Here is a 13,474-nt window from a genome sequence, read left to right as displayed (position 1 = left end):
TCATCCATATTCTGCAACTGACTACGTGACTGTCTACGCTCAGTAACAGGGGACATACCCAATTGTCCCAACAAAGGAGAAAAGACACCAGTAACTGCAGTAGTCATTCGTTGTCTAGCAGAAGGAGAAGGTGAAGACTGAACAATAGCAGAAGAATCCGAAATTGGAATGGAGGGAGAATTATAAATAGGCGTAGAAGTAGCAGATGAAGAAGGAGGCAAAGGTGGTGGCCCCTGAGGAGGCTGCACCAAAGGAATAGTAGCAAACGGAAAGGGAGCTGGCTGTGGTGGAATCACAGGTGGTACAACAACTGGGTGTTGTGCAGCGGAGCTAGAGCTGTCACGTGACCCTCCCTCTACCGGCTCCCATCGCCGTTCGCACAGGCCGCTGGCCACGCCCACTTGTAGGCCACGCCCCCTCCCGCCCTTCATAAGCGCTGAACGCGAGCGCTCTGTTGGTTCACATCTCCTGAGGCGGAAAGCCGGGAGAAGCAGCGTGTGACTTTTAACTTGTGTTTAAACTTACTTTTAACTTCTGTACTTTGCACTTGAGGGCGCCGTGCAGCGGAGCTAGCGCTGTCACGTGACCCCCCCTCTACCGGCTCCCATCGCCGTTCGCACAGGCCGCTGGCCACGCCCCCTCCTGCCCCTACGGATTCCTACTTCAATGTGCAACTCCAGAACGCGCAGCGGACGTGCGCAGCGGGCGTGCCGTCTGCGCGCCGAAGGCGCGCCTAAGGCAAGCCCGTCTGCGCCCGTCCGCGGCCGGACGGGGCTAGGGGCACGTCTCCATGCCAAATTGACATCGTACTCTACTGAGGAGCTCACTACTCTCCAGGGCCATTGGCCACTTTCAGAGTCAGTCCGCAGCCACATTGCCTTATTAGGGCTCGCCCCTCCATCTATGCCAACATCGGCCTCCCCGCCGGCTTTGTCGCCGCTGTCCTCTACTTTGCCTGACCCCCCTCCTCCCACTCCTTTATTATCTATTCTTTTGCTCAACACCAGGTCAGCGGTCAAACACCACCATGAGCTGTTTGTCCTGCTTGATTCCGAGAAGCCCGACTTACTGCTCCTGACCGAAACCTGGTTTTGTGATTCTTCCCTACCCGCACTTTTGGCTGCCCTCCCCCCTTCCTACGTTGCTCTATGCGCCGACCGCCCAGCGGGTAGGATAGGTGGTGGTGTGGCTTTAATTGCTCGGTCCGAAATTAATTTTCAACTTCTCCCCCCCCCCATTCCCCCAACTGAATTCCTTGTAGTTCACTCCCTTTCCTTTTCCCCTCCAATTACGTGCCTTTTGATGTATCGTCCACCCCAGCCTTCGTCTTTGTTCTTGCCAGCATTTCAAGACCTATTGGCCACCCTGGCGGTCAACTATGCCTCTGTCTTGGTGCTAGGCGACTTTAATTACTGGCCCTTGGACCCTTTAGAGTGCACCTCATCTAAACAATTCACTGAATCTCTCCTTTCCCTGAACTTTGTCCCTCACATATCCGTCCCCACACATTCTCATGGTCATATACTCAACCAGGTTTGGTCCCTCAATCTTTCTGTTTCCCCGGTGTCTGTATCTCCCTGTCCCTGGTCTGACCATGCCCTTATCTCTTTTTCCATCCTTCTCAACTCTGTTTCTAAGGTCCCGCATGCCAAAAACACCTGGGCGCGGAATTGGAATCGAGTTGATCTTCCTTCCCTGACATCCCTGCTTCAGAACTCCTCTCCGACCCTCACTGGTCTATCATCCAATTCACAAGCCATCGCTATCAATACCTGGCTGGCTGGAGGTTGCGACTCGGTTGCTCCATTACGTCGTATTTCTACTCGATGACCCAAGGACTCCAACAGGTGGTTCAATGACGACCTAAAGGAACAAAAACTGACAGTACGGCAAGCGGAGAGGCAGTGGAGAAGAAATTACTGCCCCTTATTAAAAATTCATTACTTAACATTATTAACTGAGTATAAAAAAGCCATCCTAGCTGCCAAAACCATCTATTTCTCCACAAAAATTCTGACAGCAGAAAACAAATCCAGGGAGATTTTTGGTATAGTCAACGACCTAGCCTATTCTGATAGAGCCTCACCCCAAATCCCTCCAACCCAGCCCCTCTGTGACCAATTAAACTCCTACTTTCTTTCTGGACAAGATTTCAACCATCAAGGCTAACATCCCCCCCCTCTTCTATTTTTGTTGATCCTTCCCCCCCCACTGTTCAGTGCCATCTTACCTCAATTCCCCCCCTCACTGAGGAAGTATTCTTGGAGATACTTCCTAAGGTCAAATCGGGTTCTCCGGCAGACATCTGTCCGGCACGAATCCTACAACAGATCAACTCTACTTGTCCCCAGCCCCCAATTACTTTCCTTAATAGTTCCCTTACTCAGGGAGTGGTGATCCCCGCTCTTAAATCAGCCACAATAGTGCCCATTTTAAAGAAATCCGGCACTGACCCGTCCATCTCAGCCAACTACTGCCCCATTTCCCTGCTGCCCTACTTGGGCAAGGTGCTTGAGCGCCATGTCACCTCGGTACTCAGCGCCCACGTAGAAGCAAATGGGGGCCTGGCATCCCGTCAGGCCGGCTTCCGCCCCAGGCACTCTACCGAATCCGTTGTGGTGTTGGTCCTGGACAACCTCAGGGAGGGCATGGATTACAACAAACATCAGGCTCTGGTGCTCCTCGACCTCTCCGCCGCCTTTGACACGGTGGACCATACCATCTTGCTTTCACGTGTCAAGGCGGCGGAAATTGAGGGCTCAGCCCTGGTCTGGCTATCCTCCTTCCTGAGGGACCGCACCCAGGCGGTCCGGCTGGGGGATTTCACGACTACCCCACTCCAAGTCACCTGCGGTGTTCCCCAGGGTTCCTCCCTTTCTCCCTTACTGTTCAATCTTTACATCTTTCCTCTAATCTTTGCACTTCAGCAGCTGGAGGTCACCGTATACAATTATGCGGATGACCTCCAGCTCATCTTTAACCTCTCTTCCTCTCCCCTCTCTGTCTCAAATTTCCAGTCTACTATGATTGTCATCAGGGACTGGATGAACCACAACCATCTCAAGCTGAACCCGGACAAAACCGAGTTGGTTCTCACAGGTGGTTCTTCCAGTCCCTGGAACTCTCTCTTCTGGCCCTCTTCTCTTGGTCCTTCCCCCACTCCTTCCTCCACAGTCAAAACCTTGGGTGTCAAAATGAACAGCCAACTCACTTTACACTCACAAATCAGTTCTGTTGTTTCTTCCTGTTTCCTCACTCTCCGAACCATTCGCACTGTTTCCCGTTTTTTTTCCCCCCAGGCACTCAAACTGATCATGTCCACGCTGGTGATTTCGCGGCTGGATTATGCCAATGCCCTGTACAACGGCATCCCTGCATACAGCCTGCGGAAGCTCCAGATGGTTCAGAACCAAGCGGCCCGATTGGTGTATGGTCTCCCACGTTTTCATCACTCTACACCCCTCCTTAAGGAGCTTCATTGGCTTCCTATCAAGGAACGCTCCCTTTTTAAAACCGGCTGTATGGTTTTTCAGGCTCGTCAGGGTACTGCCCCCGCCTTCATTTCCTCTCTGATCAACGAATATGTTCCTGCCAGAGAGCTTCGTTCTTCTTCTAAATCCCTCCTGCAAATCCCACGTTTCAAACGTAAAAAGTGGGGAGGAGCCAACTTTTCAACTTTGGCTCCTACCTTTTGGAACTCCCTCCCCGACCACCTACGATTTGCTACACACTATTCCTCCTTTCGTAAAGATTTAAAAACTTTTTTGTTTAAACAGGCCTTTTCCTTGTAACTTGTCCCTACTTTCTCTGCGCCAGGCTTTCTCTGCCCTGAGTTGCTGGACCTATCTCTATAGCGCCAAAAAACCGTAGGGTGAACGCTGCGCTTTACAAATGCTTTAAATTTAAATTTAAATTTAAATTTAACCACAGCTGGTGGCGGTGGTGCCGTAGCATTTTGTGCATAAGGGGGTGGTGAACTCATGATCTTCCATTGCTTCCTATTCATTACGCGGCAAAACTGGGTAGCATCTATCTACCGCTAACTTCTTCACCCTAAGCATCTGTTCGCTTGCTTGCTCTTCCTCATTATCCCTAAACGCAAAAGCAGCTTGTACCATTGACATACCTCGTTCTCGTTTATTTTTCTTCGCTAACTTAATTTCTCTCTGTTTGGCTTTTTTGCGCCATATGCGAAAAGAGTCAAACATTGCCGGCCGGGCTTTCTTCTTAAAAAGTTTAACCTCCAGATTATCCAAAATCTCCGTGTCAAAACTACCATATTGGGGCCATTTTAAAACACCATCTTTCCTGGTGTATCGGATCCATACTTCATTATATGCGATGGGGCCTACGCCATGTTTCACATAAAGTTCATAGGTTGGAGTTCCAATCGGAGGAACCGGACACGAGTCCTCCAATCGGGAATCCCTATTACAACTAAGACAAAACAATTTTCCAAGTCTGCTAAGACCAGGCATCTTCGCTCTCTAGTCCAGCTTCAAGCTTCAAAGGATTATCGAATACGATAGTCTCGTGAATACACGAGTCCCTTGGCTTTGGTACTTGCAAGTTCCAAATTAAAGCGAACCCAAGGGGATACCCAAAAACTAAGAACCAAACTAAGGACTGGGAGATGCTCCACTCATACTTAACTGAGGTATCGATGACGTCACCAGAAGACTTGTCTAACGTTTCGCTCTACCAATCATCAAGGGTCCAAAACAGGCCGATAGTCAGGGCAGCAGTCCTTCGTAGCTATCGGGAATTGGGGAACCTCGCAGCAAAGACTTTCGGACCACGTCGACATACAGGGGTCGATGAAGTGGCGGCCTTCCTCCAGAATTTTCACACAAAGCTCCTCACGAACCTCTGGCTTGGACCGGTACCGCTGAAATCGCCCCCCGTTGGTCGCTAACTGAAGTACTGGGTTTTTAAGAACCCAGCGGTGCCAGGGAACACACCCTAAGACTTCGACTCCTTCCTGTTTCAGACTACAGAAACACAGAGTCTTCTTGGTGAAGTCAAAGATCGTACTTATTGGCTGCAGCCAGTAACAGGTATCCTAGGAGTTCTACACGGTGTATATTCTCAGGAGACTGCTCAATCTTACAAAGCCAGCCTTCTCTTTTTATACAAAATATTATGCTTTAGGCAAACATTCCTCATTTTACAGTTGACCATTCACATATTTTCACTACAAAGAAAAACAAAGTCATGATGACAAGCCCATATTTCAGTTTGTCCAGCCCGCAATCAATTACCCGGCAAGGCCCAGTATTTTCATCAGATATCGACGGACCCCCAATAAAAACGGGCAACTCCTCCTCATAAAGCAAGTCATAAAGAAAGAAACAGGGACAGGTGTGTGTAAGATTAGGCATGGTTTGTGTGCGATAAAAGGTTTATGATATGTTGTGCCTTGGTACTAATCTCATTCGGCCACTGGGAAAGGAACTGGCCGAACAGGTTTGGCTTCAGGCAGTGGAGTCAGCTTGCCCAGGTCACAGAGGAGTCAGCAAAGGTGTATTTGTCCTTCAGACTCGTTTTTGGCCTTAGTCATTTGGCCTATGTGAGGGCAATCACAAAATGGCTGCCGTTCACAAAATGGAACTCAAGGGTTCAGGACGGAAACTCTGATTTCAGGGTGATTTTGTCAGCCAAATATGACGAAAATGCTTGTGCATAGTATTCTAATCATTCTCGGTCTGCTGATACCAAAATCGTCATGATACGACGATGTTTATAACACGGGTCCAGAATTTTCAGTACCACATATTCCCCCTCTTGCAACCCACATTGCATCTTATGTTTTAATGTATATGTCAGTGAATCATGAGCCCAACATGACACACTGAGTCTCCTTTCAGAATTTTAAACACATGCTTATTTAATGTCAGAGTAAACTCAGAGTTGAAGTATATGTGCATCAATGATGGGGGAAAGTTGATAAGGCAAAAATTCTTTATCCCAGATTGTGAGAGGAACTCTAGTGACTGTTGAGGACTATCACCCACAACTGCTTCTCGTTAGTCAGAGCCAAGGGAAATGCTTAAGAGGGACCATTGCAATACGGTGGTTGACAATCCGCCACTGCTTAGTTGTGTCTATCTTTTGCAAAGTGGATTTGTGCCACCAGGAAGTATGTCTGCATGTGTTAAAGGACAGCCCACTTGATGAGGTGGGCATGAAAGCATTTCAGTGGATGCTCTTTGTTGCTTGCCTTACCATATGTAATCCTTAACAAGGGTTTGGAATTGATTAAGAAATGATTGTCAGAGTGCCAAAGGGATTGCAATTCAGTGCATCTTAATTAACTTAATTATGGCCACTCACTCCAGCCGAGAGAAGTGTCTCAATTGCCATTTTTGGAGATCGTTGGAGGCAGTCTAAACATACTCATGGATGGAGCTGTCAATTGGTTACAACTGAGAATTTGCAACAAGGCTCCATTTTTGGGGGTTTGGGGAATGGCTAGCTGAGGTAGGTAATAGATGTCTGGAGAGATACCCTTAAGGAAGAAATACACTCCACCTTTTACCGCGCAGCCCATCAGTCACTTGATCACTTTCTCCTCCACTTATGTGAAAACCTCACACATAACATTTTAATGTGTGTCACGCATTTTATGGTCACATACCTACTACGATGTATTCTGTCCTACTCTATTTCTTTTTATGTTTGTGCAACTAAAAATGTGCTGCCAAAATGTTACTTTATGATAATATTTCAGTCCCTGAACTTCAGAGCTCTCGGTTGCCTCTTACTAGGAGATCATCTGTGGTGTACATTCCATTTTTTATTGATGTGTGCACTATGCTTGATTCTGCTGATAATTTCACTTAATATTCCTTAATGATTTCATGAGGACTTAAGCTGTGGCAAAGGAATGTTTTGATCCTCAACAATCTTGTGTTTTATAGAGTCATTTTTGGCCACTAAATTGAGCAATCAAGTACTAAGTACTTTGGCACAAACCTATCCTAAATTTGTAAACTCCTGTATAGGACCATATAAACAGTTTTATATCAGCAAAATGATAATTTGTCAGAAGTATTAGTCTATTCAAGTATATGGATATGCGTCATCAATATTGACATTTTTGCAGTAATATCAATGAGGAGTATTAGAATGTTACCAAAACAGATAGCTCCTGAGGCGGAAAGCCAGGAGTTTTGATCGATTTTAAAAACATTGAATCTTTAAAAACCTGTTATTTTACCTGTGTGTCACTCTGCCCTGAGCACTCCCCCTGATTTTGAGTCGCCATTCACGCCGCGCAGCCGATTTGAACGCTGATGCGGGTGCAACCAATCTCTTGCCCCCAATTGCGAGGAGAGTGAGGCCACGCCCACCGCCCTGAGGCCACACCCCTTTTTTCAGGTACATAAGCCGGGCTAATCTCCAGACGCGCCATTACCAAAACAGATAGCTCCTGAGGCAAAAAGCCGGGAGTTTTGATCGATTTTAAAAACATTGAATCTTTAAAAACCTATTATTTTACCTGTGTGTCACTCCGCCCTGAGCACTCCCCCCTGACTTTGAGTCGCCAATCACGCCGTGCAGCCGATTTGAACGCTGACGCGGGTGCAACCAATCTCTTGCCGCCAATTGCGAGGACAGTGAGGCCACGCCCACCGCCCTGAGGCCACGCCCCTTTTCCCCGGTACATAAGCCGCGCTAATCTCCAGACGCGCCATTACCAAAACAGATAGCTCCTGAGGCGGAAAGCCGGGAGTTTTGATCGATTTTAAAAACATTGAATCTTTAAAAACCTGTTATTTTACCTGTGTGTCACTCCGCCCTGAGCACTCCCCCCTGACTTTGAGTCGCCATTCATGCCGCTCAGCCGATTTGAACGCTTACGCGGGTGCAACCAATCTCTTACCGCCAATTGCGAGGACAGTGAGGCCACGCCCAAAGCCCTGAGGCCCCGCCCCTTCCTTTCACTCATGAAAAATATGTGCCTGGGCAGGACGTGCAGCGGACGCGCGCAGGCACATAGGCCAAAGGCAAGCCCATCTGCGCCCGTCCGCGACCGGCCGGGACTAGGGGCTATACCCCCTGCCGATTTTACCCGAAACTCGTCCATGCCCATCCGCTACTCTCGTAGTGAGTTGTTAACCTTTCAGGATGATTACAAGGGTATAAAAACAAATCTATGTACCCAAATGGGGCGAGGATTATCCTATGGACCAATCTCCTGCCTCGCTTGTCGCTGGTCTAGTATGGGTCAATCCCCATTAGACCATCACACAATCCATGCTAAAAATCACCTGACTCTGAATTGCCTATATCTTAACACTAGATCCTTACCTAGACATGCTCTGGATATATGGGATTTACTCATATCTAAGACCCCGGAACTGGCTTTCATTACTGAAACCTGGCTATCCGATACCAATGCCCCGGATTTAGCAAACGCCCTCCCCTCTAACTACAAAATCATCACACAAGATAGATCTGGTAAAAGAGGAGGATGGGTCGCCATGATATTCAGGGAAAATTTAACATGCTTTGTGGAACCAACAACTGCCCACATCGAACATCAGACCTTACCTTTTAAAGTACTCCATGAGGGTCTTACCATCTTAGCTGGTGCAGTTATATACAACCTCCCGGGACAACAAACCAGTCTTGGCGCCAAACTACTGAATCAACTTCTGCCACTTTGCCTAAAACATAAAAACTATCTAATTGTTGGCGACTTTAACATTCATTATGAGAAAATGGATGCTCTGGGCACCTCCCAGCTGGAATATGACATGGGGATTCTCAATCTTAAGCAGTGGGTAGTGGGCCCCACTCACACAGCCGGCCATACATTAGACCTACTATTTACCAACATCGAATCGACCAACATAATAGAGGTTCATCCCCTATCCTGGTCGGACCACTCCCTTATATCCTTCTCACTTGACCTTCCCGGCAAACCTCTGAAATCTAAGGTAGGCCCCCAGATCTCTAGTCGAGCTTGGAAGCTAATCAATGAATCCAATTTTGAGAAACAGTTTCAGGAGGCTAATGTCAAACTATCGGAGGACTCCTCTGTCTGTAATGACGTTACCCTATTAGATGCTGGAATTTCGCAAACATTGGATAAACTAGCCCCGATGCGGGAATCCAGAAAAAAATCTATAACAGAGGAATGGTACACCACTCTTCTAAAAATTCTTAAAAAGGAATTTAAAAAAACTGAACATCTATGGAGACAGTCCAAAGACACCGAAGCGAGACTAAACTATGTCCATAAACGGAAGCGGTATATTCGTGCTATTAATAACGCAAAGAAGGATTATTTTACTCAGCGCATTCAAGACAATAGTAATTCAGCGAAAGAACTGTTCAAAATAGTGAAGGAGCTTAGCAAACCATGTAGCACTTCACAAACACTCACCCCTTCCGCTGAGGCCTGTGAGCGTATCAGCACCTTCTTTTCTGAAAAAACCAAGAAAATATACTCTACTTTCACTCCCCAACACACTTACAGCAACTCAGATAACCCATCCAAGACTGCGACGCTTTCGGAAGTACTCGCAGCCTTACCAGACTTAGGAAATGTACCCCGCTTAACCTGTTTTGAACCACACTCTGTAGACGAGGTCCTAGCAGCCTTGAACACAGTTAAATCTGGATCCCCCTCGGACCCCTGTCCCCACTTCGTGTTCTCAAGAATTGTGTCCACACTCTGCCCCCTGATCACAAAACTTTTTAACAAATCATTAAGCACTGCCATCTTCCCTGATGCTTGGAAGCACGCCTCTGTGACCCCCCTTCTGAAGAAAGCAGGATCTGACATTCTCAACCCAGAGAACTACAGACCCATTTCCCAGCTTCCTTACCTGTCTAAAGTTCTGGAGAAACTGGTCAATGTACAGCTGACTAGATACCTAGAAAGTAACTCCCTTCTGGATCCTTCCCAGACCAGCTTTAGAGCCAATAACAGTACCGAGGCAACGCTGCTGGCAGTGTCAGACAGTATCAGATCCTCCACCGATCAAGGTGGAGCGGTGGCACTGATACTGCTTGACCTGTCAGCGGCATTTGACATGGTATCCCACGACTGTCTGCTGAACATACTTCGTGGCAAAGGAGTCCAATCCACGGCATTGAACTGGTTACACTCTTTCCTGAGCAACCGTACTCAGGCAGTACATATGGGTCAGTTCCACTCAAGACCCAACTCCATCGGGCGCGGGGTCCCCCAGGGCACCTCATTGAGTCCCACTCTTTTCAATGTCTATATGTCATCTCTTGCCGACATTGGAAAGAAGTGGGGCATTGGCATCTGCTCTTATGCGGATGATACTCAGCTGATGGTGACCATGGATGAAGGGCCCGATGCAACCAAAAGCAAGTTACATGACTGCCTCTCCGAAATGGCCCAGTGGATGCATGATCACTGCCTAAAGCTAAATGCAGGTAAATCGGAGATCCTTCTGTTTGGTGGTGCCAAAATGGTGTGGGATGCCACATGGTGGCCACCTTCACTGGGCTTGGCCCCCACTCCAAAACAACATGCCAAAAACCTGGGAATCATCATGGTTGACGCCTTATCCATGAAGGATCACGTTCGATCCCTTTGTGGCAATGGTTTTACCATCTTAAAACTTCTCGCCAGGATATTTCCCTAGTTACCCCTGGATTGCAGACGCTCAGTCACACAGGCCCTACTGGTTAGTCGCCTGGACTATGGCAATGCGCTATTTGTAGGGATGAACGAACATTTGTTCTCCCGCCTACAGGTTCTGCAAAATCTGGCAGCCAAACTTATCTGCAACAAAGGTAAACTAGTCTCGGCATCGGAATGCTTAAGGAGACTTCATTGGCTCCCGATGCGCCAGAGGGCTGCCTTCAAACTGCTTAGCCATGCCCATAGATCTCTACATAATACTGGCCCCACAATTCTTCAAGGGTAGATCGAATTTTACGTCCCTACTAGGAACCTTCGCTCTTGCCAATTAGCTTTGGCTAAGACCAAACGTATTTACAAAGATAGAACAGGTGGTCGCTCCTTTTCCTATTTGGCAGCAAAGAGGTGGAATGAGCTCCCCACTGACCTGAGACATACTACGAACTACCTCCAGTTTCAGAAAAAGTTGAAAACCCACCTCTTCCCCAATCTTTAACATCTCAGCATCCGCCATCAGCAGTCCCTATTTTGGTATAAGCGCCGTAATATCCCTTGGGATGAGTGTTGCGCTCTATAAAAACCGTAAATAAATAAATTAGTGTGCAGTTTCTAATTTAAGCACCATTTTGCACCATATATGCACCTTTATTTTTGAAAGAACTATTTATTAAGTAATATTTTGCAGAAAAAAGATCAAATGCCGCTGACAGCTTTGAACACCAGAAAACTATAACACTACCCACAAATTCTGCTTTCATTAGCCTTCCAGTTGTATGAACAAACTCAACTAGTGCTTACAGTGAAGATTCCATATGACCTGGCTCAGACTTGTTTAGAGCTTCCAGGCAAAAACATATTTTGCAATGACATAAGGGTTATTTAGGTTTTTGATGGGCATGGCTCCTGTTCTATCAGATTTGCAGTTCCGCTGCCTCATTTGACTGTGGGAGAACAATGAGGCTTCTGCACTGGAGTCTCAGTAGGCATTTGTGTCAAAGTTCAAGGTGTTTATCAGAGATTTAGGGCCTGATTACCAGTTTGGCAGTCTTACCACCGGCCTACCGCTGCTGCGGTCCAGTCAATGCTGCAAAGCCAGCGGCATCCTGACTGCCATAATAAGATGTTTTGTTGTGCTGGCGGTCTCCTAGTCGCAGTCTTCTGAAAGAGGTGGATCGTCACACCAGCAACCTCACTATTTCTAGGCATTATTCCACCGTGCAAATATTTATGTGTGTCTGTACACAAAGCAAATCTTAAAACACACACATATGTATCACAACTATGGAAAACAAACCTTGTCAAACAGCAGAGGCCCACAGCCATTGTAAACAGTCAAGAAATGTACGATTGGCTTACCTTAGGAGTTAATGCCAATGGTGTACATTCTCTTGTGCACCAAAGGGAGGGCCAGGACGAGGGGCTTTGCGATGGGAAGAGGAGTGAAAACTGAATATATGGTGAATTCTCACCTTATATCTCGCATTCCTGCCAGGTCGTGTGTGGAGGTTTTCCCGCCACAGTTAGCTTAGTGGTGAGCCACATCACAATCTTGCCAGTGGGATCAGGGGCTGGACTCCAGCTGTCACCCTCTGCAGCCTGTGACCGCTGTTGATGCAGGAGGGAAAGACCAGTGGAGGAGGAGAGACTCAGTAGGGCTTTGGTCAATGGGACCCCCAACATCATTATTTGGTGGACGGACACCTAGTTGGCTGTCGGGGAATGACCCACCGCCGCAGCGGCAGTACCAAGACCACCAAAGTAGCAATCAGGCCCTTAGATCTGACAATGAGATCTACAATATATTAAAAATACATCAAATACAAAATGCATGAATTATCATCTGGATTGCAGCTTTATCAGTTGTAATTTCATATTTTTAAAAAATGGTTTAATAAAATCTCTGTTGTAGACCCTTAAAATTGGACAGACATATATAACATGTTTCATAGTCTGTACACCATTATAACATAAAGTGCAAATTTTTTCCTCCAAAACTACATTTTGCCATGCATCCATTACAGTTTTTAACTATAAACAGTTAAACCTGCAAAACATTATACACTTTCACACCTTGTTATCCAGGTCCCAGTTCAAAAACGCTTGAGGAACTGCTGCCTGACATGATTGAGTGACACATTGGAAGCAAGGTTTCACACTATATATGACCATACCATTCTTCATTTATGATTTTGCCATAGCATGCTTTAAAAACATATTGAGGTGGTCATAGCTCATACTCTGAATGTCTGACCTAGTCAGGGAAAAGTGCTGAAATGCAGATAAAATATTAGTTGAAAACAAAGGGGCCTTTAAAGTAGAAGAGAGGCATTCCATGGCTATAAGACTTTTCCTTTATGTGCATAATACAGTGATACCATCGTAGAATGGCGGCTAGTCCTCTTATGAATGTTCTCACCAATCCTACTTTTAGCCTTAACGCTTCATTGAGACCATGGAAATGAAAGCTCAAATAGCACGAAGAATCTTCCCCTCCACCATATGCATAAAGTGCCATTGCTTCATATTTATTGTCTCCAAAGCATATAGAAGGTTATATGATTAAAGTGCCTATTATCTATTGCTCCTTCAAGTGAATTTAGTGAGTTTCCATGAGCATATGCCTTACTTGGTATGTGTGCAATATGTTCAGTGTCAACCAAATTTGTGAATATAATTCTTCCAAGATAAGGGTAAGACCTTACTACTTCTATGGTAGAATTGTTCTGAAACCACTTATACTTTTTAATGGCCCAATTTCAATTTAGGTAAAACCTCATAATCTTGGTTTTGTTTGTATTAACCTTTAGAAAATGAGCATTAGACTAAGAAGACAGGATATTGAGA

This window comes from Lissotriton vulgaris, chromosome 6 (genome assembly GCF_964263255.1).
Source record: "Lissotriton vulgaris chromosome 6, aLisVul1.2, whole genome shotgun sequence".
NCBI lineage: Eukaryota > Metazoa > Chordata > Amphibia > Caudata > Salamandridae > Lissotriton > Lissotriton vulgaris.
This window is presented reverse-complemented; position numbering follows the sequence as displayed.